Source organism: Euprymna scolopes, chromosome 14 (genome assembly GCF_053919585.1).
Source record: "Euprymna scolopes isolate OS-2025 chromosome 14, ASM5391958v1, whole genome shotgun sequence".
NCBI lineage: Eukaryota > Metazoa > Mollusca > Cephalopoda > Sepiida > Sepiolidae > Euprymna > Euprymna scolopes.
The window spans coordinates 55,173,075-55,198,446 of record NC_136495.1 but is presented as its reverse complement, the minus strand read 5'-3'; the positions used below and the strand labels follow the sequence as shown (position 1 = coordinate 55,198,446).

General features: G+C 33.3%; 4 pseudogenes; all 4 read left to right on the top strand.

The window, feature by feature from the left end:
• Positions 1-5,926: 5,926 nt before the first annotated feature.
• LOC145293512 (U2 spliceosomal RNA) lies at positions 5,927-6,060 on the top strand (annotated as a pseudogene).
• Positions 6,061-8,106: 2,046 nt separating this feature from the next.
• Positions 8,107-8,240, top strand: LOC145293511 (U2 spliceosomal RNA; annotated as a pseudogene).
• Positions 8,241-15,284: 7,044 nt separating this feature from the next.
• On the top strand, positions 15,285-15,418 carry LOC145293510 (U2 spliceosomal RNA; annotated as a pseudogene).
• Positions 15,419-15,843: 425 nt separating this feature from the next.
• Positions 15,844-15,977, top strand: LOC145293508 (U2 spliceosomal RNA; annotated as a pseudogene).
• The last annotated feature ends 9,395 nt before the right edge of the window (positions 15,978-25,372 follow it).

Here is a 25,372-nt window from a genome sequence, read left to right as displayed (position 1 = left end):
GTTGAATATATAGGTTGAGAATTGTTCTGTGTCGCTCTCTCTCACACACACACGCATTCTCACTTTTATAGATATAATAGATAGATTACTCTAGATATATTTCCATATGTCTGAATACCCTATATACAAATTTTCAAATCTGTAGATAAAAAAATTTGTTGAGTATATAGGTTGAAAATTGTTCTCTCTCTCTCTCTCTCACACACACATTCTCAATTTTAGAGATATAATAGATAGATTATGCTAGATATATTTCCATATGTCTGAATACCCTATATACAAATTTTCTAATCTGTAGATCAAATATTTGTTGAATATATAGGTTGAAAATTGTTCTTACTCTCTCTCTCTCTCTCTCTGGCTACCTCACACACACATTCTAACTTTTATAGATATAATAGATAGATTATGCTAGATATATTTCCATATGTGTGAATACCCTATATACAAATTTTCTAATTTGTAGATAAAAAATTTGTAGAGTGCATAGGTTGAGAATTGTTCTCTCTATCTCTCACACACACACATTCTAACTTTTAAAGATATAATAGATTATGCTAGATATATTTCGATATTTCTGAATACCCTATATATAAAAATTTGTTGAATGTATAGGTTGAGAACTGTTCTCTCTCTCTCTCTCTCTCGCTCACACACACACACATTCTCACTTTTATAGATATAATAGAAAGATTATCCTAGATATATTTCTATTTGTATGAATACTCTATATACAAATTTTAAAATCTGTAGATAAAGAATTTGTTGAGTATATGGGTTGAGAATTGTTCTCTCTCTCTCTCTCTCTCTCTCTCTCTCTCACACACACACACACATTCTCACTTTTATAGATATAATAGATTATGCTAGATATATTTCCATATGTCTGAATACCCTATATACAAATTTTCAAATCTGTAGATAAAAAATTTGTTGAGTATATAGGTTGAGAATTGTTCTCTCTCTCTCTATCACACACATTCTCACTTTTATAGATATAATAGACAGATTATGCCAGATATATTGAAATATGTCTGAATGCCCAATATACAAATTTTGAAATCTGTAGATAAAAAATTTGTTGTATACATAGGTTGACAATTGTCCTCTCTCTCACACACACACACATTCTCACTTTTATACATATAATAGATAGATTATGCTAGATATATTTCTATATGTCTGAACACCCTATATACAAATGTTCAAATCTGTGGATAAAAAATTTGTTGAATGTATAGGTTGAGAATTTTTATCTCTCTCTTTTTCTCTCTCTCTCTCTCTCGCTATCTCACACACACGCATTCTCACTTTTATAGATAAAATAGATAGATTATGCTAGATATATTTCCATATGTCTGAATACCCTATATACAAAGTTTCAAATCTGTAGATAAAAAATTTGTTGAATATATAGGTTTAGAATTGTTCTCTCTCTCTCTCTCACACACACATTCTAACTTTTGTAGTTATAATAGATAGATTATGCTAGATATATTTCCATATGTCTGAATACCCTTTATACAAATTTTCTAAACTGTAGGTAAAAAATTTGTTGAGTATGTAGGTTAAGAATTGTTCTCTCTCTCTCTCACACACACACACACACACAAGTTCTCACTTTTATAGATATAATAGATAGATTATGCTAGATATATTTCTATATGTCTGCCTACCCTATATACAAATTTCCAAATCTGTGCCCAAAAATGTGTGGAATATATAGGTTGAGAATTGTTCTCTCTCTCTCTCTCTCTCACACATATTCTCACTTTTATAGGTTATATAGGTTGAGAATTTTTTGCTCTTTCCATCACTCACATTCACACTTTTATAGATATAATACATAGATTATGCCAGATATATTTACATATGTCTGAATACCCAATATACACATTTTTAAATCTGTAGATAAAAAATTAGTTGAATATATAGGTTGAGAATTGTTCTCTCTCTCTCTCTTTCTCTCTCTCTCACACACACATTCTCACTTTTATAGATATAATAGATAGATTATGCTAGATATATTTCCATACGTCTGAATACCCTATATCCAAATTTTCTAATTTGTAGATAAAAAATTTGTAGAGTGCATAGGTTGAGAATTGTTCTCTCTATCTCTCACACACACACATTCTAACTTTTAAAGATATAATAGATTATGCTAGATATATTTCGATATTTCTGAATACCCTATATATAAAAATTTGTTGAATGTATAGGTTGAGAACTGTTCTCTCTCTCTCTCTCTCTCTCTCTCTCTCTCTCTCTCTCTCTCTCTCGCTCACACACACACACATTCTCACTTTTATAGATATAATAGAAAGATTATCCTAGATATATTTCTATTTGTATGAATACTCTATATACAAATTTTAAAATCTGTAGATAAAGAATTTGTTGAGTATATGGGTTGAGAATTGTTCTCTCTCTCTCTCTCTCTCTCTCTCTCACACACACACACATTCTCACTTTTATAGATATAATAGATTATGCTAGATATATTTCCATATGTCTGAATACCCTATATACAAATTTTCAAATCTGTAGATAAAAAATTTGTTGAGTATATAGGTTGAGAATTGTTCTCTCTCTCTCTATCACACACATTCTCACTTTTATAGATATAATAGACAGATTATGCCAGATATATTGAAATGTGTCTGAATGCCCAATATACAAATTTTGAAATCTGTAGATAAAAAATTTGTTGTATACATAGGTTGACAATTGTCCTCTCTCTCACACACACACACATTCTCACTTTTATACATATAATAGATAGATTATGCTAGATATATTTCTATATGTCTGAACACCCTATATACAAATGTTCAAATCTGTGGATAAAAAATTTGTTGAATGTATAGGTTGAGAATTTTTATCTCTCTCTTTTTCTCTCTCTCTCTCTCGCTATCTAACACACACGCATTCTCACTTTTATAGATAAAATAGATAGATTATGCTAGATATATTTCCATATGTCTGAATACCCTATATACAAAGTTTCAAATCTGTAGATAAAAAATTTGTTGAATATATAGGTTTAGAATTGTTCTCTCTCTCTCTCTCACACACACATTCTAACTTTTGTAGTTATAATAGATAGATTATGCTAGATATATTTCCATATGTCTGAATACCCTTTATACAAATTTTCTAAACTGTAGGTAAAAAATTTGTTGAGTATGTAGGTTAAGAATTGTTCTCTCTCTCTCTCACACACACACACACACACAAGTTCTCACTTTTTATAGATATAATAGATAGATTATGCTAGATATATTTCTATATGTCTGCCTACCCTATATACAAATTTCCAAATCTGTGCCCAAAAATGTGTGGAATATATAGGTTGAGAATTGTTCTCTCTCTCTCTCTCTCTCACACATATTCTCACTTTTATAGGTTATATAGGTTGAGAATTTTTTGCTCTTTCCATCACTCACATTCACACTTTTATAGATATAATACATAGATTATGCCAGATATATTTACATATGTCTGAATACCCAATATACACATTTTCAAATCTGTAGATAAAAAATTAGTTGAATATATAGGTTGAGAATTGTTCTCTCTCTCTCTCTTTCTCTCTCTCTCACACACACATTCTCACTTTTATAGATATAATAGATAGATTATGCTAGATATATTTCCATACGTCTGAATACCCTATATCCAAATTTTCTAATATGTAGATAAAAAATTTGTTGAATATATAGGGTGAGAATTTTCCTTCCTCTCTTTCTCTCTCTCTCTTTCTCACACACACACAAGCTGAAAATTGTTCTCTCTCTCTCTCTGACTCTCTCTCTCTCTCTCACACACACACACATGGTTATTTTATAGATATAATAGATAGGTTATGCTAGATACATTTCTATATGTCTGAATACCCTATATACAAATTTTTAAATCTGTAGATAAAAAATTTGTTGAGTATATAGGTTGAGAATTGTTCTTTCTCTCTCTCTCACACACACACATTCTCACTTTTATAGATATAATAGATTATGCTAGATATATTTCCATATGTCTGAATACCCTATATACAAATTTTCAAATCTGTAAAGATAGAATTTGTTGAATATATAGGTTGAGAATTGTTCTCTCTCTCTCTCTTTCACACACATTCTCACTTTTATAGATATAATAGATAGATTATGCTAGATATATTTCCTTATGTCTGAATACCCTATATACAAATTATCAAATCTGTAGATACAAAATTTGTTGAGTATATAGGTTGAGAATTGTTCTCTCTCTCTCTCTCACTCACTCACTCACTCACTCACTCACTCACACACACACACACACATTCTACCTTTTATAGATATAATAGATTATGCTAGATATATTTCCATATGTCTGAATACCCTGTATACAAATTTTCAGATCTGTACATAAAAATTAGTTGAATATATAGGTTGAGAATTGTTCTCTCTCTCTCTCTCTTCTCTCTCTCTCTTTCACACACATTCTCACTTTTCTAGATATAATAGATAGATTATGCTAGATATATTTCCATATGTCTGAATACCCTATATACAAATTTTCTAATCGGTAGATAAAAAATTTGTTGAATATATAGGGTGAGAATTGTACTTACTCTCTCTCTCTCTCTCTCTCTCTCTCTCACGCACACATTCTCACTTTTATGGATATAATAGATAGATTATGCTGGATATATTTCCATATGTCTGAATACCCTATATACAAATGGTCAAATCTGTAGATAACAAATTTATTGAATAGATAGGTTGAGAATTGTTCTCTCTCTCTCTCTCTCGCAACCTTACACACACAACCACACGCAAACATTCTGACTTTTATAGATATAATAGATCGATTATGCTAGATATATTTCCATATGTCTGAATACCCAATATACAAATTTTCAAATCTGTAGGTAAAAAATTTGTTGAATATATAGGTTGAGAATTGTTCTCTCTCTCTCACACACTCACATTCTCACTTTTATAGATATAATGTATAGATTATGCTAGATATATTTCTATATGTCTGAATACCCTATATACAAAGTTTAAAATCCGTAGATAAAAATACGTTGAGTATATAGGTTGAGAATTGTTCTCTCTCTCTCTTACGCACACACACACACACACACACACATTTTCACTTTTATAGATATAATAGATAGATTATGCTAGATATATTTCCATATGTCTGAATACCCTATATACAAATTTTCAAATCTGTAGATAAAAAATGTATTGAATATATAGGTTGAGAATTGTTGTCTCTCTCTCTCTCTCTCTCTCTCTCTCTCTCTCTCTCTCTCTCTCTCTCTCTCTCTCTCTCTCTGGCTACCTCACACACACACACATTTTCACTTTTATAGATATAATAGATAGATTATGCTAGATATATTTCCATATGTCTGAATACCCTATATACAAACTTTCAAATCTGTAGATATAAAATTTGTTGAGTATATAGGTTGAGAATTGTTCTCTCTCTCTCACACGAAACTGTGCGCTCGGCTTCTTCCCCCCCTTCCCACCCCAAATGCTTGGGAAACTGTGCACTGTTTTTGTTGGTTTTCAAGCTGCCTCTTCACCCCCCCACACACACACAGTTTAACAGTAGTAGGAGGTCAAGAGAAAGAGGGTGAGAGAGAGAGAAGAGTAAGTTGGTGAGAGAGAGAGAAAAGAGAAAGAGGGTGTTGGTTTTATATTTTTATTATCGTCTAATATTTTGAAAGCTGAATTTCTAATAAAATGTGCATCTATAGGAGATAATGCCTGGGAATGTGTTCCCCCCCCCCACAGTTTAACAGTGGTGTGACGTCAAGAGAAAGAGGGTGAGAGAGAGGGAAGAGTAAGTGGGTGAGAGAGAGAAAGAGAGAGAAAAAAAAGAAAGACGGTGTTGGTTTTGTGAAAAAAGTTGTTATTTACAATTGTTCGCATTCTTGGCCTTTTGGTCAAGATCAAAGTGTAGTATCTGTTCTTCAGATGCTGCACTTCTATTTCTTGTTCTCTTTCGGTGGAGGAGAAATCCTCCACGACTGAGACAATTTTTATTTTTGTACCTTTTCTCCACGTTAAAAAACGACCCTGGTGTCTAACTCTGTCCCGTGGGGAGGCATAGTAAATAGGTACAATTGTTCGCCATTAGTGGATGTTGACGTCACGTCACGTGACATGACTAAGCGTTTTTTTTTTTTAGTATGAATAACATTTTTTGTTTTAATTATAAAGTCTACACTTAATTTTATAGAAAATGATGTATATATAATAGAAAAAAAAAATTACTGGTTTTGTTGGATTCAAGTGGATCCCCCCCCCTCCAGTTTAAGAGATAGCAGGTCACGTGGTAATATACAAAATGGCTAGCGTAAATATAAAGATCGGTTTTTTTATCGACGAATATTTTGAAAGCTGAATTTTTTTTTATTCCTGTACATTTTTTCCTGATATTTTTCGTTAAAACTCTTGTATAAATACTATTTTTAACCAGTTAAATACGTTGGAGACATTGTCATGGAGTTTAATAATCTCTAGAACAAAGCAGAAGAGAAATTACAAAAGTATCGGTAAAACAAAGTGTTTGTTTACATTTGTTCGCCATTACTGGATGTTGACGTCACGTCACGTGACATGACTAAGCGTTTTTGGATTATGTAATATTAACATTAAAATGACAGGTTTTTTGGGGGGCCCCCCTAGGAGAGAAATGATCAGTTCACCCCCTTTTAATGGTCCGTTTGGTGTGGAATTTCGATATTTGTCATGCGGGTGATCAAGGTTCAATATGATACATAATTTGTCAACTTTGGTTGTGTCTGTCAAAAGTTTGAGCTGACGTCACGTCACGTGACACGTATTGAATAACGTTAAAATGACAGGTTTTTTGGGGGCCCCCCTAGGAGAAAAACGATCAGTTGACCCCTTTCTACTGGTCCGTTTGACGTGAAAATTTATTTAATAGATAGGTTGAGAATTGTTCTCTCTCTCTCTCTCGCAACCTTACACACACAACCACACGCAAACATTCTGACTTTTATAGATATAATAGATCGATTATGCTAGATATATTTCCATATGTCTGAATACCCAATATACAAATTTTCAAATCTGTAGGTAAAAAATTTGTTGAATATATAGGTTGAGAATTGTTCTCTCTCTCTCACACACTCACATTCTCACTTTTATAGATATAATGTATAGATTATGCTAGATATATTTCTATATGTCTGAATACCCTATATACAAAGTTTAAAATCCGTAGATAAAAATACGTTGAGTATATAGGTTGAGAATTGTTCTCTCTCTCTCTTACGCACACACACACACACACACACACACACATTTTCACTTTTATAGATATAATAGATAGATTATGCTAGATATATTTCCATATGTCTGAATACCCTATATACAAATTTTCAAATCTGTAGTATAAAAATGTATTGAATATATAGGTTGAGAATTGTTGTCTCTCTCTCTCTCTCTCTCTCTCTCTCTCTCTCTCTCTCTCTCTCTGGCTACCTCACACACACACACATTTTCACTTTTATAGATATAATAGATAGATTATGCTAGATATATTTCCATATGTCTGAATACCCTATATACAAACTTTCAAATCTGTAGATAAAAAATTTGTTGAGTATATAGGTTGAGAATTGTTCTCTCTCTCTCACACGAAACTGTGCGCTCGGCTTCTTCCCCCCCTTCCCACCCCAAATGCTTGGGAAACTGTGCACTGTTTTTGTTGGTTTTCAAGCTGCCTCTCCCCCCCCACACACACACACAGTTTAACAGTAGTAGGAGGTCAAGAGAAAGAGGGTGAGAGAGAGAGAAGAGTAAGTTGGTGAGAGAGAGAGAAAAGAGAAAGAGGGTGTTGGTTTTATATTTTTATTATCGTCTAATATTTTGAAAGCTGAATTTCTAATAAAATGTGCATCTATAGGAGATAATGCCTGGGAATGTGTTCCCCCCCCCCACAGTTTAACAGTGGTGTGACGTCAAGAGAAAGAGGGTGAGAGAGAGGGAAGAGTAAGTGGGTGAGAGAGAGAAAGAGAGAGAAAAAAAAGAAAGACGGTGTTGGTTTTGTGAAAAAAGTTGTTATTTACAATTGTTCGCATTCTTGGCCTTTTGGTCAAGATCAAAGTGTAGTATCTGTTCTTCAGATGCTGCACTTCTATTTCTTGTTCTCTTTCGGTGGAGGAGAAATCCTCCACGACTGAGACAATTTTTATTTTTGTACCTTTTCTCCACGTTAAAAAACGACCCTGGTGTCTAACTCTGTCCCGTGGGGAGGCATAGTAAATAGGTACAATTGTTCGCCATTAGTGGATGTTGACGTCACGTCACGTGACATGACTAAGCGTTTTTTTTTTTTAGTATGAATAACATTTTTTGTTTTAATTATAAAGTCTACACTTAATTTTATAGAAAATGATGTATATATAATAGAAAAAAAAAATTACTGGTTTTGTTGGATTCAAGTGGATCCCCCCCCTCCAGTTTAAGAGATAGCAGGTCACGTGGTAATATACAAAATGGCTAGCGTAAATATAAAGATCGGTTTTTTTATCGACGAATATTTTGAAAGCTGAATTTTTTTTTATTCCTGTACATTTTTTCCTGATAATTTTCGTTAAAACTCTTGTATAAATACTATTTTTAACCAGTTAAATACGTTGGAGACATTGTCATGGAGTTTAACAATCTCTAGAACAAAGCAGAAGAGAAATTACAAAAGTATCGGTAAAACAAAGTGTTTGTTTACATTTGTTCGCCATTACTGGATGTTGACGTCACGTCACGTGACATGACTAAGCGTTTTTGGATTATGTAATATTAACATTAAAATGACAGGTTTTTTTGGGGGCCCCCCCTAGGAGAGAAATGATCAGTTCACCCCCTTTTAATGGTCCGTTTGGTGTGGAATTTCGATATTTGTCATGCGGGTGATCAAGGTTCAATATGATACATAATTTGTCAACTTTGGTTGTGTCTGTCAAAAGTTTGAGCTGACGTCACGTCACGTGACACGTATTGAATAACGTTAAAATGACAGGTTTTTTGGGGGGCCCCCCTAGGAGAAAAACGATCAGTTGACCCCTTTCTACTGGTCCGTTTGACGTGAAATTTCGATATTTGTCATCCGGGTGATCAAGGTGCAATATGATACCAAATTTGTCAACTCTGGTTCCGTCTTTCAAAAGTTTTAGCGTTACAAACAAACATACATACATACATACATACATACATACACACCGATTTTTGCCTTTTATATATATAGACTAGCAGGGCTACCCGGCGTTGCTCGGGACCGTATAAACAATGAAAAAACAAAAGCAGATATTGAACATATGTTTGATTCTTAGGGGAGAGGAATCTTTCATCTCTATGTATTATTTGTTTTATCTACCCTAGGACTGATATTGTTCATGTTTTATCCCTAGCATAGGTAATTTACAGCATGTATATGAAATTGTTTTACCTTAGGGAGAAGAGAACAGGTAATATACAACATAATGTGTCTATATTACATCCCTGGCAACGCCTAGAAACCAGCTAGAACATGTATTTCAGTCAATCTTTATTATATCCTGGGCTATGCCGGGAAACCAGCTAATCTCTTTTTAGTGACTTGACCACCAAAATACCTCCCTAAGTGTGTCCTTTCTTTTGAACTTATTAGATATAGGTATCTAGAAATGTGTGTGAAATTTTGTTGAATGCATTGTTCACTATGATTTTCTTATTGTTCTACACAATATCAACTGTAGCGAAATAACACAGTAAACTTAGTGTAGTGTTAGAATAAAGAGCAAAGGAAAAAATTAGAATCATATTTTGTAATTGCAAATCTAAATTTGCTAGCATGTACCAGTATTTGCCAGGTTGTGGAAATTTGGAACTTATAACATATGTAGTGGCCTTTTCCTAGATACCTATTGCTAAAAATTATACTTTCATTTTGTTAGAAAAATCTCTCTTCAGATGCCCTGCATCATTCAAAATAAAAACAAATATTTATATAATTGTTTCAGTATATTGCTACACAATGTGAAAGTTTTTAACGTTTGTAAAAAAAATCATGAATGTGCTTATATTGCAAAAAAGAAAATATCAGTGCACAGTATTGAAAGTGTTTGAGATTCAAAAGTCTGTAACATTTCTTCTAACTTCATAAGATGTCATGTGAGAAACTGAATTGAATATCAAGACATTATCTGAAGCGTTTTTATTTTGGTGTAACATATGTGTTTACAGTGAACCTTAACTTTTAATAAACAGATTGGTATGCAATGACATAGGCTAAGAATCTTTAACAAAATATATATAAATTGGAAAAATGTGTGAACAAATGAAAAAAAAATGATCCGCTCCACTTGATGACATCAAGCACAGTAATATTTTAGTGAAGAAAATATGAAATTGATGTTCAGTGATTAGTTTGGATGAATGAGAAAATGTAATTGTTTGATGCATAAAAATAACTCAGTTGCTGTATTTGATATTAAGCAGCAAAATATAGTGATTTGAATATTTGGGAAAACATCAAACCAGATTATGTAAAAAGAAAAAAAAAAGATGAAATTAGAAAATATATATTTTATGTTTATGAGTTCTGCCAATCAAAATTTTGTGGCAGAAATTGGGTGATTACCATGCAATTTTATTTTGGTAAAATTCTTAAATTATTAGAATGTTTATTATAATTTCTAATTAGTGACTTGTTATAATCAAAATCCGCCCTAAAGAGTGTCCTTTCTTTTATTAGGTATCAGAGTAGGTATCAAGATTTCTACTTCTATACAAATGTGATATTTCAGATCTGTACATAAAAAATTTGTTGAATATATAGGTTGAGAATTGTTCTGTGTCGCTCTCTCTCACACACACACGCATTCTCACTTTTATAGATATAATAGATAGATTACTCTAGATATATTTCCATATGTCTGAATACCCTATATACAAATTTTCAAATCTGTAGATAAAAAAATTTGTTGAGTATATAGGTTGAAAATTGTTCTCTCTCTCTCTCTCACACACACATTCTCAATTTTAGAGATATAATAGATAGATTATGCTAGATATATTTCCATATGTCTGAATACCCTATATACAAATTTTCTAATCTGTAGATCAAATATTTGTTGAATATATAGGTTGAAAATTGTTCTTACTCTCTCTCTCTCTCTCTCTGGCTACCTCACACACACATTCTAACTTTTATAGATATAATAGATAGATTATGCTAGATATATTTCCATATGTGTGAATACCCTATATACAAATTTTCTAATTTGTAGATAAAAAATTTGTAGAGTGCATAGGTTGAGAATTGTTCTCTCTATCTCTCACACACACACATTCTAACTTTTAATGATATAATAGATTATGCTAGATATATTTCGATATTTCTGAATACCCTATATATAAAAATTTGTTGAATGTATAGGTTGAGAACTGTTCTCTCTCTCTCTCTCTCTCTCTCTCGCTCACACACACACACATTCTCACTTTTATAGATATAATAGAAAGATTATCCTAGATATATTTCTATTTGTATGAATACTCTATATACAAATTTTAAAATCTGTAGATAAAGAATTTGTTGAGTATATGGGTTGAGAATTGTTCTCTCTCTCTCTCTCTCTCTCTCACACACACACACACATTCTCACTTTTATAGATATAATAGATTATGCTAGATATATTTCCATATGTCTGAATACCCTATATACAAATTTTCAAATCTGTAGATAAAAAATTTGTTGAGTATATAGGTTGAGAATTGTTCTCTCTCTCTCTATCACACACATTCTCACTTTTATAGATATAATAGACAGATTATGCCAGATATATTGAAATATGTCTGAATGCCCAATATACAAATTTTGAAATCTGTAGATAAAAAATTTGTTGTATACATAGGTTGACAATTGTCCTCTCTCTCACACACACACACATTCTCACTTTTATACATATAATAGATAGATTATGCTAGATATATTTCTATATGTCTGAACACCCTATATACAAATGTTCAAATCTGTGGATAAAAAATTTGTTGAATGTATAGGTTGAGAATTTTTATCTCTCTCTTTTTCTCTCTCTCTCTCTCTCGCTATCTCACACACACGCATTCTCACTTTTATAGATAAAATAGATAGATTATGCTAGATATATTTCCATATGTCTGAATACCCTATATACAAAGTTTCAAATCTGTAGATATAAAATTTGTTGAATATATAGGTTTAGAATTGTTCTCTCTCTCTCTTTCTCTCACACACACATTCTAACTTTTGTAGTTATAATAGATAGATTATGCTAGATATATTTCCATATGTCTGAATACCCTATATACAAATTTTCTAAACTGTAGGTAAAAAATTTGTTGAGTATGTAGGTTAAGAATTGTTCTCTCTCTCTCTCACACACACACACACACACAAGTTCTCACTTTTATAGATATAATAGATAGATTATGCTAGATATATTTCTATATGTCTGCCTACCCTATATACAAATTTCCAAATCTGTGCCCAAAAATGTGTGGAATATATAGGTTGAGAATTGTTCTCTCTCTCTCTCTCTCTCACACATATTCTCACTTTTATAGGTTATATAGGTTGAGAATTTTTTGCTCTTTCCATCACTCACATTCACACTTTTATAGATATAATACATAGATTATGCCAGATATATTTACATATGTCTGAATACCCAATATACACATTTTCAAATCTGTAGATAAAAAATTAGTTGAATATATAGGTTGAGAATTGTTCTCTCTCTCTCTCTTTCTCTCTCTCTCACACACACATTCTCACTTTTATAGATATAATAGATAGATTATGCTAGATATATTTCCATACGTCTGAATACCCTATATCCAAATTTTCTAATATGTAGATAAAAAATTTGTTGAATATATAGGGTGAGAATTTTCCTTCCTCTCTTTCTCTCTCTCTCTTTCTCACACACACACAAGCTGCAAATTGTTCTCTCTCTCTCTCTGACTCTCTCTCTCTCTCTCACACACACACACATGGTCATTTTATAGATATAATAGATAGGTTATGCTAGATATATTTCTATATGTCTGAATACCCTATATACAAATTTTTAAATCTGTAGATAAAAAATTTGTTGAGTATATAGGTTGAGAATTGTTCTTTCTCTCTCTCTCACACACACATTCTCACTTTTATAGATATAATAGATTATGCTAGATATATTTCCAAATGTCTGAATACCCTATATACAAATTTTCAAATCTGTAAAGATAGAATTTGTTGAATATATAGGTTGAGAATTGTTCTCTCTCTCTCTCTTTCACACACATTCTCACTTTTATAGATATAATAGATAGATTATGCTAGATATATTTCCTTATGTCTGAATACCCTATATACAAATTATCAAATCTGTAGATACAAAATTTGTTGAGTATATAGGTTGAGAATTGTTCTCTCTCTCTCTCTCTCTCTCACTCACTCACTCACTCACTCACTCACAAACACACACACACATTCTACCTTTTATAGATATAATAGATTATGCTAGATATATTTCCATATGTCTGAATACCCTGTATACAAATTTTCAGATCTGTACATAAAAATTAGTTGAATATATAGGTTGAGAATTGTTCTCTCTCTCTCTCTTCTCTCTCTCTCTTTCAAACACATTCTCACTTTTCTAGATATAATAGATAGATTATGCTAGATATATTTCCATATGTCTGAATACCCTATATACAAATTTTATAATCGGTAGATAAAAAATTTGTTGAATATATAGGGTGAGAATTGTACTTACTCTCTCTCTCTCTCTCTCTCTCTCTCTCTCTCTCTCACGCACACATTCTCACTTTTATGGATATAATAGATAGATTATGCTGGATATATTTCCATATGTCTGAATACCCTATATACAAATGGTCAAATCTGTAGATAACAAATTTATTGAATAGATAGGTTGAGAATTGTTCTCTCTCTCTCTCTCGCAACCTTACACACACAACCACACGCAAACATTCTGACTTTTATAGATATAATAGATCGATTATGCTAGATATATTTCCATATGTCTGAATACCCAATATACAAATTTTCAAATCTGTAGGTAAAAAATTTGTTGAATATATAGGTTGAGAATTGTTCTCTCTCTCTCACACACTCACATTCTCACTTTTATAGATATAATGTATAGATTATGCTAGATATATTTCTATATGTCTGAATACCCTATATACAAAGTTTAAAATCCGTAGATAAAAATACGTTGAGTATATAGGTTGAGAATTGTTCTCTCTCTCTCTCTTACGCATACACACACACACACACACACATTTTCACTTTTATAGATATAATAGATAGATTATGCTAGATATATTTCCATATGTCTGAATACCCTATATACAAATTTTCAAATCTGTAGATAAAAAATGTATTGAATATATAGGTTGAGAATTGTTGTCTCTCTCTCTCTCTCTCTCTCTGGCTACCTCACACACACACACATTTTCACTTTTATAGATATAATAGATAGATTATGCTAGATATATTTCCATATGTCTGAATACCCTATATACAAATTTTCAAATCTGTAGATAAAAAATGTATTGAATATATAGGTTGAGAATTGTTGTCTCTCTCTCTCTCTCTCTCTCTCTCTCTCTCTCTCTCTGGCTACCTCACACACACACACATTTTCACTTTTATAGATATAATAGATAGATTATGCTAGATATATTTCCATATGTCTGAATACCCTATATACAAACTTTCAAATCTGTAGATAAAAAATTTGTTGAGTATATAGGTTGAGAATTGTTATCTCTCTCTCACACGAAACTGTGCGCTCGGCTTCTTCCCCCCCTTCCCACCCCAAATGCTTGGGAAACTGTGCACTGTTTTTGTTGGTTTTCAAGCTGCCTCTTCCCCCCCCACACACACACAGTTTAACAGTAGTAGGAGGTCAAGAGAAAGAGGGTGAGAGAGAGAGAAGAGTAAGTTGGTGAGAGAGAGAGAAAAGAGAAAGAGGGTGTTGGTTTTATATTTTTATTATCGTCTAATATTTTGAAAGCTGAATTTCTAATAAAATGTGCATCTATAGGAGATAATGCCTGGGAATGTGTTCCCCCCCCCCACAGTTTAACAGTGGTGTGACGTCAAGAGAAAGAGGGTGAGAGAGAGGGAAGAGTAAGTGGGTGAGAGAGAGAAAGAGAGAGAAAAAAAAGAAAGACGGTGTTGGTTTTGTGAAAAAAGTTGTTATTTACAATTGTTCGCATTCTTGGCCTTTTGGTCAAGATCAAAGTGTAGTATCTGTTCTTCAGATGCTGCACTTCTATTTCTTGTTCTCTTTCGGTGGAGGAGAAATCCTCCACGACTGAGACAATTTTTATTTTTGTACCTTTTCTCCACGTTAAAAAACGACCCTGGTGTCTAACTCTGTCCCGTGGGGAGGCATAGTAAATAGGTACAATTGTTCGCCATTAGTGGATGTTGACGTCACGTCACGTGACATGACTAAGCGTTTTTTTTTTTTAGTATGAATAACATTTTTTGTTTTAATTATAAAGTCTACACTTAATTTTATAGAAAATGATGTATATATAATAGAAAAAAAAAATTACTGGTTTTGTTGGATTCAAGTGGATCCCCCCCCCTCCAGTTTAAGAGATAGCAGGTCACGTGGTAATATACAAAATGGCTAGCGTAAATATAAAGATCGGTTTTTTTATCGACGAATATTTTGAAAGCTGAATTTTTTTTTATTCCTGTACATTTTTTCCTGATATTTTTCGTTAAAACTCTTGTATAAATACTATTTTTAACAATTGTTCGCATTCTTGGCCTTTTGGTCAAGATCAAAGTGTAGTATCTGTTCTTCAGATGCTGCACTTCTATTTCTTGTTCTCTTTCGGTGGAGGAGAAATCCTCCACGACTGAGACAATTTTTATTTTTGTACCTTTTCTCCACGTTAAAAAACGACCCTGGTGTCTAACTCTGTCCCGTGGGGAGGCATAGTAAATAGGTACAATTGTTCGCCATTAGTGGATGTTGACGTCACGTCACGTGACATGACTAAGCGTTTTTTTTTTTTAGTATGAATAACATTTTTTGTTTTAATTATAAAGTCTACACTTAATTTTATAGAAAATGATGTATATATAATAGAAAAAAAAAATTACTGGTTTTGTTGGATTCAAGTGGATCCCCCCCCCTCCAGTTTAAGAGATAGCAGGTCACGTGGTAATATACAAAATGGCTAGCGTAAATATAAAGATCGGTTTTTTTATCGACGAATATTTTGAAAGCTGAATTTTTTTTTATTCCTGTACATTTTTTCCTGATATTTTTCGTTAAAACTCTTGTATAAATACTATTTTTAACCAGTTAAATACGTTGGAGACATTGTCATGGAGTTTAATAATCTCTAGAACAAAGCAGAAGAGAAATTACAAAAGTATCGGTAAAACAAAGTGTTTGTTTACATTTGTTCGCCATTACTGGATGTTGACGTCACGTCACGTGACATGACTAAGCGTTTTTGGATTATGTAATATTAACATTAAAATGACAGGTTTTTTTGGGGGCCCCCCCTAGGAGAGAAATGATCAGTTCACCCCCTTTTAATGGTCCGTTTGGTGTGGAATTTCGATATTTGTCATGCGGGTGATCAAGGTTCAATATGATACATAATTTGTCAACTTTGGTTGTGTCTGTCAAAAGTTTGAGCTGACGTCACGTCACGTGACACGTATTGAATAACGTTAAAATGACAGGTTTTTTTGGGGCCCCCCCTAGGAGAAAAACGATCAGTTGACCCCTTTCTACTGGTCCGTTTGACGTGAAATTTCGATATTTGTCATCCGGGTGATCAAGGTGCAATATGATACCAAATTTGTCAACTCTGGTTCCGTCTTTCAAAAGTTTTAGCGTTACAAACAAACATACATACATACATACATACATACATACATACACACCGATTTTTGCCTTTTATATATATAGATGGATATATCTTTGCTGGTAGTAAAATTGAATATTGAAATGCTCATATCTTTGGTTCTCTTGAACGAAACTACATGCAAATTTGCAGGCTTATTGAATATCACAATAATATTCCAAAATGTTTTGATAATTGATAAAAAAAAGAACCTATATTTTCAAACCAATAAAATATGCCCAAATTTGCTTACATTTGTAGATATGGATTCCTAGCTGGCCAGCTTTTTGGTCTTGTTAGGCCACAGAGAACACACACACACACACACACACACACACACACACACACACACACACACACATATTGTTTTTAACATATAATTATCCACTGACATGTGCTCCGTCGTCTACGACTCATCAGAGTGACTGAATCTAGCGAGATTCGAAATCAGCCACTCTAATGTGTCAGTGGATAATTATATTTTAAAAGCAATATATATGCCGCTCCCCATATGGGGGTACCAAAAATGGTTAAAGGGAAAATTATTCCCAACTCGCATTTAGGTAAAATGCACTTTCGTAAATAATTGAATTCATTCAAAACGTATCGCAAAAACAAAAACAAATAATCTCTCTCTCTCTCATATATATATATATATATAACTTTTTGGGTAATTTTATAAGTACGAATTCTCGACTATTGATCAGAATTTAACAAATGGAGGTTCGTTGGAAATGTAATTACCTTAATTGTGTAGTGATCTATGTGACATTTACCCATAAGATCGCACATGAAGGCGATCATCCATCACTCAAAGCCTATTCTTGGCACTTTTTTACAGCCATAAAATGTTTCGGTAAAAGTGCAAGTGCAGTATCTTTCCACCCTCAAAAGATCCTTTAAAATTACCACTATTACAGGTTTTCGAGGGTGCTGAAAACGAAAATAACCTTTTAAATTCCATGAAACGAGTACTTTTCAAGATATGAATAATTATATTTTCAAAATGTTGAGGATCACTTTTCTATATTAATTTGACGTAAAATGAGCACCCACTTTATAGCCACCTTTTTTAGGAGGTCTGTTATTGTTTTTAGGGATAATGTTTATTGTTGCCTGGTAGACCAACAAAAAAACGGACATTAAATAACTTGTTTTCCAAAGGTTTTCGGGTGTGCTGAAAACGAATATCGCATTTTAATTATCTACAAATAAGTATTTTTATAGATATTAAGGTTGGTTGGTTGTTTTTGTTTTACGGCATATCAACCCTTTTCGGATTTTTAATGCCGAATCCAAAGATTTTGAAGAAAAATTTTTTTTAATAGAATATATTTGTTGTTTTCACGTCGGTTTCTATTTAACCCATAGTTGGGACCCTAACAAGTACTAACACTCTGGGTCAGAGTGGACCTGGGAGCAATGGTAATTAAAGGGTGGCTCCACACTCCCCAAAGCCCACAAGCTGGGGCCTCACCACTGGATATAGTTTAAGGTCATATCCAGGACCCCCATTTAGGGACTTTTACCTTCTGCAGGGGGGCAGTCGGCGTATTCTAATGCCCCACCGACAGGGCCATAGATATTCAGCAAAAATATGCGCGCTTGCGCGTACAACAACGGCCACCACTAATAACATAAAAATTACATTGCTTATACCCAAAAAATACTTATTTTCGGAAAATTTAAATGCAATATTCGTTTTAAGCACACCCGAAAACCTTCAAAAAACAAGTTTTTTAAGGTCCGTTTTGTGTTGGTCTACCAGGTTACAATTATTAAATAAACACCACCCCGAAAAAAAAAAAAACAGACTTCCCCCACCCCGAAAAAAGATGGCTGTAAATTGGGTGTTAATTTTACGTTAAATTAATATAGAAAAGTGATCCCCCACTTTTTAACACTATAATTCTTTTATATCTCGGAAACTAATCGTTTCCTTGGATTTTAACAATTGATTTCGTTTTCAGCACATTCGAAACCCTATAATAATGGTAATTTTTGTGAGTGGAAAATACTGCACCTCTCCCAATATTTCAATAATAACCATTTGTTTTCCTACTTTTGCATGTGAATTACAAAATATCTGATATTTCCCTAAACCTCTGACCTTAATGGAGGGGAGATTAAAACTTGCTGCTATGGTTTCAAATGATCTGAAATAACAGCAACGGGAGACTTGATTCCAAATATTTCTCATATGTTATAGATCTCCCCTTTTTGGTTTTCATACATAAAGTAAATTTCACAGTGTATAAGGATTATTTGATACTGGAGATATTCATAATCGTACCCTATTTCCAAAAGAGGGAAGATATAACACGTCACGGATGACCACCTCGACATTACATTCCCCCGCCCCTTAGTTGTGTTAGCGGTAGAATAAATGTTAATATTTGTTTAAACTTAGCAAAGGTCCGCGGATTCATTCTTTTTTATTCCTGCTACTAAAGTCGGTCTGAAGAGACGAGAGCGTGCAACCATATGTATTTCTTATTTACTTGTCTCCCCGCGAGGACAAAGTTGGACACAAGATCGGTTTTTGATGCGGAGGGAAATCCAGCTCTCCAGAGAGGGGCACTCTGGATGTTAACAAATTGCCTCAGTCATGACGGATTTCTCCTCCACTGACCGAGGCCTGAACAAAGTGAAATGTAGCATCAGAACAGATACTACACTGTGATCCGGCCCCCGAAAGCCAATGATTCAACTGTAAGAAGTATTTTATTAGTCAAGAAGAGGAAAAAAGGATTTCATCAAATCTATTTTTAGATTGAAATGCGAAGCAGAGAGAGAGAGAGAGAGACAGACAGACAGACAGACAGACAGACAGACAGACAGACAGAGAGAGAGAAAAGCAAGAGGCGAAACCCCCTTCTTTCCCAATTTCTAGTATGGTCTAGTCTTATTTCTTCTCCGCCGCTTCGATGCAAGCATGACGTGTCTCCATGCGTGGCCACGGGGGCGAAAAAAATATCTTGGAAACTGAAAAAGAGTAATGAAAGTACGTTGAGAACAGGACATGAAAAAAACAAACAAACAAAAAACAACAACAACAATAACAACAACAACAACAACAACAACAAACTGTAAATTGACGTTTGGACCTTTTCGTCTTTCTATAAAATACCCCCCCTTCTCAGACCGAATACGTTACGAGCAAGATACGCGGAGCGTGCAATAAGTAATGCCTCTGACCCACTTCCAGTTGTCTGATCTAGCTGAAATTTTGCATGTGCAATTATTTATATCTCTACGGATAATGTGGCAAATTACAGCTCTGAACTAATTGTGGTTTCTGTTTTACATGTGTTTGAATTGAGTCAGGTGTCAAATGGAGCCTGTTGAATGTCGAGCAGTGATCCGATTTTTGTATTTGAAAGGACGCACACCACAGGAGACTTTTGATGAAATGAAAGAAACTTATGGTGATAATGGCCCATCATATGACCTTGTAAAACGCTGGCATCGTGAATTCAAACATGGCCGGAAGTCTGTAGAAACAGCTCCCAGACCTGGTCGCCCCTTCTGCCACTGATGAGGTATCTGTCCATCAAGTTGAGGCTGCCATTTTGGAAGATCGGCGCATTACTATTCGCCAAATAGCCCTAGATATCAAGATTAGTACAGGGTCTGTGGAAACTATCATTCATGGCCATTTGCATATGCATAAGGTGTCTGCCAGATGGATTCCCAGGTTGCTCACACCATTCCAGAAGCAAGAACGCGTCGAGTGCTCGAAGATAAATTTGGAGATGTGCCAAGAAGATGAGTCAAATTTTTTCAAAAGACTAATTACACAGGATGAAACCTGGGTCCATCACTATGATCCAGAGCCCATTTTACTTCATATATATATATATATATATATATATATATATATATATATATATATATATATATATATATATATATATATATATAGTCTGTTCATTATATAAACATTATTGGTTACATATGTGCATACATGTTTCACTGGAATCTCAATTTAAAGAGACCACTTCATCAGACAAAAAAAAGGGAGCGATATCCATTGAGCACTCTTTAATAATCACGCGGATTTCTTTGGATTTGCATCTAAGAAACCAATCTATACACCCATTATATATATATATATATATATATATATATATATATATATATATATATATATATATATATATATATATATATAATTTCTTCATATTATAAAACAAATTTAACTGTGATATTCGTTTTCAGCACCACCGAAAACCGGCACTGTTTTTTTTTTTTTTACAAAGATATTCGTTTATTTTCCATAATTTAGGACGTAAATAATGCTGTCAGTAAGCTTACACGAGCGGTTTACAAAAATATATTTTGCTTTTCATTTTTTTTTTTTTTTTGAAGTGGGTATTCAATTATAGAATTTGTATAGATTTTACCAGGTGCTTTTGTAGTTTACTTAACCGCCTTAATGTAAACAGAATTTTTGTGAAATGTTAAACTGCAGAGGCACCTGTTCGCAACTATACATGTTGTATAATGAAAAAGAACGAAAATCAAAAGTATACTTTTGTAAACTTACTAACAGCATAATTAGCGTCCTAAATTATGAGATGAAAAAAATGAACGCATGTCTTTGTAAAAAACAACAGCGCTAATTTTCGGGAGTGCTGAAAACGAATATCACAGTTAAATTTGTTTTATGATATGAAGAAATTACTACGTGACAAGAAAGTGGGTGCTCATTTTACGTTAAATTTATATAGGAAAGTGATCCTCCACTTTTTGAAAAAGTAATTCCTTCATATCATGAAAACTACTTATCTACCCCACATTAAAACGTAATATTCGTTTTCAGTACCACTGAAAACCATTAAAAGTCGTAATTTTAAAGTTTGGGGGGGGGGAGTTGGAAAGAAACTTGACATTGACCAAAAAAAATAAGACCTGGTTTTTTGTCGCCTAATACGTTTAAGCAGTTTTTATAAATAATATGGAAGAAGAAATTTAGAAAAAAAAATTAACATTTTAGCGTGGCGGATAACTTTTCTATATAAATTTAACGTAAAATGAGAACCCACTTTTTGGCCACAAAGCGTTCAACCAGACATGTCATCTCTAGCATTTTTTCAAGTTTGGCGATCGAGGCGGGGGGGGGGAGGATAAAACATGACAAATACAAACTTTTTAAGGTTTTTTGTGGGGGGGGGCGTGAATTACATTTGAAACATAAAATAACGATAAATTTAATTAATTTTTATGAAACCATTATGTACTTTTACCTAAAAATTTTATAAACAGAACGAACCCCAAAATAGGACAAATTCAATTTTTTAGGGGGGGGTGATGATTACATTAGAAATATAAAATAACGAAAAATATCATTTAATTGTTTTTGGAATTAATTTTTGGTAGATCGTTTTTTTTTCTTTTTTTTGCGATTGCACGGGCATTCACTGCTATTTTTATTGAAACAAAAGTTGTAATGATTTATTTTTAATTATCTTTTATTGGGGGGGTATTTCCAGTGCTCAGTATCCGGAGAATAGTTTCTTCTCTTTGTAGCCCTTCTGCCGAAATATGTATCACATACTTCTTTTTGGGGGCGATTACATTTACATGTTTTCATCCGTTCTTTTATTTTTGTTGTGGGGGTATCCACGTTGCCCATAATGAAAATAATTAGTATACCGGTGTGTTTCAAACAGAACTTCATGTCAACCCAGGCAATGCTCAGTACTCATGCTAATATATATATATATATATATATATATATATATATATATATATATATATATATATATATATACTAGCTGTACCCTGCCACGCGTTGCTGTGGCTCAAATTGGCGCAATGGAAAAAGTTCCAAAATGAGAAAAAGCATGTTTCTTATAGGTTTAATTTTCCATTTTGCATGGGTACACAGTTTTTGTTGTTCCATTTTCTTAGCTGATATAGAGATTTTCCGGTTTGGTGACTCTTGAATACGTAACATAAATTGTCCATGTGAAAAAAACAGTCAGTGTGTAACTGTAAGGCCCACAATTGTAAAGATTGTTCCCTGTGCTTTGTTGATGGTTATGGCAAATGACAATAAAATTGGAAAGTGCAATTTCCTAAAGTGTAATGATGTATCCGGTGGAATCATAGGAATGCATGGAATGAAGATATATTCATCTGTGAAAGGTCCTGTTAAGATTGTTGTTGCTATGATATTGTTTGTTAATTTTTTTTACTGCAAGCTATGTGCCATTGCAAAGCTTGGATTGGTTTATATTTCACAACATGATAATTAGTACACCAAATTTCAGTTGCAATACATGCGGTGGCATCCCTGGCAAATATAGCTGTTGGATAATTAACCACTTTATCTGCTTTCACGACAGTGTCGATGGATTTGTATTTGACTACCTCACTTGGAATTTTACATTGAATAATAGCGTTAAGTTCATGGGCATCTTTGTATTGACCTGCAAGAATAGCTCATTCACTCAGGCAAATGGAATTCTTATAATTTGAATATCTGCAAAAACCTTTTAAACTAACTATTCTTTTGATGAAATAAAATTACAGAAATTACAGAAGTTAAAAGTCAAAGAATTTTGCCCTTAACTCTGATCAGCTGGCACTTTTTCGTACCCAATTTCTCACAAGTGATGCAAAAGTTTTTGTGCGGATCGAACAGTCTGCAATTGGACATGTATATTTTGAGTTAAGTTTAATGTCTTCACATGGAACAAAAAAGTAGAGTATTTGAGGCAAGCATTTATTTCATCTGCTGGTGTTGATTGAAGAATAACAGGTAACATTTGTCTGAAATCTCCTGCAAGCAATATTACTGCATTCCCAAATGGTCTGACATTGCCACGCAAATCTTGCAAGGATCGATCAAGAGCCTCAAGTGATTTTTTGCGTACCATTGTGCATTCATCCTAAACAATAAGTTTGCATTTCTGCAATATTTTTCCCCATATTGGATGTTTTTGAGATGTCGAACATGAGATTTTTGAAAAATTGAATGTTTTAAAGTAGAATAAATAATTTTTCTACTTGGCAGCAAGGTCGCAGGTATTCCTCATGCAGCAAGGGCTAAGGCTATGTCATTTTGTTACCAAATGGCTGCCAAAATCAATTTAATTAGATAGGTTTTACCAGTTACTTCTGGTGCTGTTCAAGGTAGCAGTAATTTCCAAATAACTTCTATTCTCACAGTCAGTAAATTAGGTGACTAAAATAGGATTTATCCATGTTTTGACAATGCCTTATTCACTGTAATTAATTTAGGAGACTAAAATAGGGTGAGGGATTAGAGATGGATAGATAGAGAGGAAGATATATAGATAGAAAAGAGAAAGTGAGAGGAAAATAGAGAAAGAGAAGGAGATAGAGAGATAAAGGGATTGATAGATAAACAGAGATAGGGGGAGAGTTAGAAACAGAGAGGGATGAGACAGAGGAAAGGAGAGAGATAGAGGGAGTTAGAGAGAGAAAGGGGCTCAAAGAGAGATGGAGAGGGTGATATAGAGAGAAAGATAGATTGAGAGAGGGAAAGGGAGAGATGGATAGAGAGATATATTAAGAGAGGAAGAGAGAGGGGGAGAGAAACAGAAGGTGAACTATACTTCACCGTTTTTTTTCCTCGTTCAGTAGAGAAATCTTTCGAGACTGAGGCAATTTTAATATTTTGTTATTATCCAGAGTACCACTTTCTTTTTTTTTGGGGGGGGGGCTAGATTTTCCTCACATTAGAAACCGACCGGGTACTTTCACTTAACAAATTAATAAAAGAAAAACATATTGTAAAATTTGAATTTAACATGAAAATACTATTTTAAAAAATAGCACGATAACATAAGTGCATAAGTGCCACTTTAGGTACTCCTTGGGCGTTGAGTTCCATGGCGACCAGCATAATTATTTAATGGTCGCTTCCTTAGCCCCCCCCCTAGTCAAGGCTAATGCATGCGCACGTAACATTTTTTTTATTTACTGACGTTGGCTTAGTAACTAAACGATTTATTGATAATTTCGTAACCCTTAAACGCATGCCGGAAGATTTAAATTGGTTCATTATTGTTGTAATGAAAAAAAAAACTTTCATTCAACACAAAACCAAAAACACATATTAATGATAAATGATTTATTATTCTCTTCATTGAAATTTACTAATTTTTAAATAAAAAAGTTAAGACAAAAGTTAATAAAAAATAGTTGCTTATGTGCGCATAAAAAACTTTTCTTTTTTTTTTAGATTAGGTCCACCTTATAATCACCCCCCACCTCCTCATCTTAAGAACAGCTTCCGGAATAAACACCACTTTTGGAGGGGGGTACTATTTGCAAAATTTAACTGATATTTGTTGTCAGCATACCCACCCGAAAATACTATTAAAAAAAGGAGGGGTTCAGTGCCCGTGGCAGAGAAGTAGATTTATTTATCAATAAAAGTCGT